Source organism: Gekko japonicus, unplaced genomic scaffold, assembly GCF_001447785.1.
Source record: "Gekko japonicus isolate JY-2015 unplaced genomic scaffold, Gekko_japonicus_V1.1 scaffold368, whole genome shotgun sequence".
NCBI lineage: Eukaryota > Metazoa > Chordata > Lepidosauria > Squamata > Gekkonidae > Gekko > Gekko japonicus.
In genome coordinates, this window is record NW_015176462.1 from 802778 (window position 1) to 806304 (window position 3527).

Below are 3527 nucleotides of genomic sequence, written 5' to 3' on the forward strand. Positions count from 1 at the left end.
GCCCCATCACTCCTTGGCAAATAGAAGGGGAAGTCGTGGAAGTAGTGACAGACTTCACATTCCTGGGATCCCAGATCACCGCAGACTGTGACAGCAGCCATGAAATTAAAAGACGCCTGCTCCTTGGGAGGAAAGCGATGGCGAACCTAAACAGCATGATAAAAAGTAGAGACATCACCCTGCCAACAAAAGTCCGCATGGTCAAAGCAATGGTATTCCCAGTAGTCATGTATGGCTGCGAGAGTTGGACTATAAGGAAGGCCGAGCGCCGAAGAATAGATTCTTTAGAACTATGGTGCTGGAGAAGACTCTTGAGAGTCCCTTGGACTGCAAAAAGAACAAATCAGTCAATCCTAAAAGAAATCAACCCTGACTGCTCCCTGGAAGGCCAGATAATGAAACTGAAGCTCAAATACTTTAGCCACCAAATGAGAAGGGAGCACTCACTGGAGAAGACCCTGATGCTGGGAAAGATTGAAGGTCAAAGAAGACGGGGACGGCAAAGGATGAGATGGTTAGACAGTGTTATAGATGTAACGAACATGAAATTGAGCAAACCTCAGAGGATGGCGTGAGCATTACTTGTAGGCTGGTTTGCTGCCCAGTGCTGTTGCATGAACTCCTGTGAGAAGAAGGGTCTCACATTCGCCGTTGCCTCGAGCACAGCATATAGCTAAGCTCCGTCAGAAGAAGCAGGGGTGTTTGTGTGCTAGGTCTGTGAGCGTGTACTATACCCTGGAAGGTTTTGTTTCTCCAAACAGCTTATCTCTTCTTTTCCCGGATGTGTACACCTCACCAGTGAATGAGCTGGGCCAAAAGCTTTAAAGGGTATCTGTTTCTTTGGGTTCCATTGGATATAAGGAGCAAGATAAAAATTGTGCGTGTGCATACTTGCACACACACGAACACACACAGGCAGATGCAGTTAGCATTACAAAAGGCAGGCAATGAAGGGTTGTCTTCCTATTAAGAGCATCCTATATATATAAAAGGCAAGCCGTGCTGGTGACGACTCACCTACTCTCCCAGTGGCCACTGGGGAAGCTGCCTTGGTGCCCTATTCGCCCGGCTCCTCTATTCTGGACATCTCTCTGAATTACAATTTCTCTCCAGACTACAGAGATGAGTCCCCATGGAGAAAATGGTCGCTTTGGAGGGTGGGCTCTATAGAATTACACCTCACTGAAGTCCTTCAACAAACCTGGCCCTCCCCTTAGTATTGCCAACCTGCAGGTGGCACCTGGAGATCTCCAAGATCAGTTCTCCTGGAGAAAATGGCTGCCCTTGAAACCCAGAAAACATGACAAGCAGCTCTCCTCCCATACTACCCACCTGGGGCAACAAAATAACTTGAGACAGCCCTGCCTTATAGCTAAACAGAAGGAAATAAGCAGGGCTCACCTCCAGTGTTCTCTCTAAGCTGTAGAGTCTTGTGAGCAAAAATTCTCCCTCTGTTTTCCCCTTCCCTCCACCAGCCACAGCCGGGACACTCACTTGGAGCCTCTTTCTAAAGTTCGTATTTCTTCCCACAACGGGCCTTACTCCTAGTCAGGAAATTACAGGCAAATTCAGTCACTAAACCATTTGTAATTTTATTGTCTCACGAGAATAATAATTACATGGCATTGTGTGTAGAATAGCTAGGAGATCCAAAGATTGTTTGGCAGCTGCAAGTTCTAGCTCTCAGCATTATGCACCACTAAGTGGTGAGCTAGACTTGTTATTTAGGGGCTGAGAGCTCTGAAAGAACTGTGACTGGCCCAAGGTCACCCAGCTGGCTTCATGCAGAGGAGTGGGGAATCAAACCCAGTTTTCCAGATTAGAGTCCACCGCTCTTAACCACTACACCAAACTGGCCTCAAGGTAATCTTTTTTAAGTCAGATGAGGTAGCCGTTGAAAAGTGGATGTTGACAATACCTGCCTGAGTTAGTTCTTCCATCCCATGCTGTTTTCCAGTTCAAAAACCTTCTTTGCCCCAGCTTCTTTGAGCCATGAGAGGAGAAAAAGAAAGGTACCTTTACTCCCTTCTTTCTTTACTGGAGAATAGCTGGAGAGAATAGCATTTTTGATCAGGGAAATTGTATGGAAGAAGAGTTGACCTCCACACACAGCTCTCCCCAGCCATTGTGGGGCCTCTGTAGCTATTTTTAGGGCCAAATAATATGCTAGTTTGTACAATCATGGAACTCTAACATCCTATGTAGCTTGGTCCTCAATTATCTTAACTCACGAGGCTAAAACTCCATCCTCAGCTACTTGCAGAAGAGTGAGATTTAAATATTATAACTAAATATAATAACCAAATCAATCATACGACCTGCAGTACTTGAGTGCAATACAACCGGGTTAATTATTTTCATTCCAAGAGACATTGGTTAATAATGGCCTCTGGGTTTTTTTAAAAAAGGAGATTTGTTTTCTGTGTTGGCAAATGGTATTCTGATCCTAAGATAGCAAAATAAATTTCTCATGTGCATTGTGCAGCCAGGTCCCTTGTATTTCTGAACTATTATTTATCCTAGAGCCACTGATCATTAAAACACCCTCACCTCCTCTCTTTCCATACGGTGGGGAGTTCTGAATAGTAGGAATGCTGAAAAAAACAGCTGATCTCAGGCTGCGTTTATTGTTTGTCTATCAAGCCCTGGTTCTTTCTGAAATTGTATCACCCTTTTTACCATTTAGGACGAGGCCAGACAGATGGAGCATTTTGGAATCTGAGCACAGGTAGTTAAGTCTATTTTTGGTCACATAACAAAGAGGAGGCAGGAATTGTTCTAAAGGGTAGAGCCTTGCTCTGAAAGATGATATGTGCCAAAGTATATCTCACCAGTGAAAATAAGAATGCAGTGAGTGGTATTCATTAGTGCTCTCCCAAGTTGGCTTTCAAAAATGTGACACAGATTACTTTTTCCCAACATAACAGTATCCTCCATGTTACAAGCGAAAATCAATTTGAATATCATAGAATCATATAATGTTAGAGTTGGAAGGGACCTTGCAGGTCATTTAGTCCAACCCCCTGCACTCTGCAGGAGTATACTGAAAAATAGCCCTACATACCTACAACATACCCGAAAGATGGTCGTCCAGTCTCCACTTGAAAACGTCCAGCGAAGGAGCATCCACCACCTCCCGAGGCAGACTGTTCCACTGCTCAACCACTCTTACAGTTAGGAAGTTTTTCCTGATATTTAGCCGGTAACAACTCCCTTGTAATTTCCACCCATTAGATCTAGTCTTGCAATCCGGAGCAAGAGAGAATAGATCTGCTCCATCTTCTACATGACAGCCCTTCAAATACTTGAAGACTGCAATCATGTCCCCTCTAAGCCTTCTCTTTCCCAAGCTAAACATACCCAACTCTTTCAGCCTTTCCTCATAAGACTTGGATTCCAACCCTTTCACCATCCTGGTTGCCCTCTTCTGGACACACTCGAGCTGGTCAGCATCCTTCCTAAAATGTGGTGCCCAAAACTGGACACAGTACTCCAAGTGGGGCCTGACCATAGCAGAATAGAGCGGA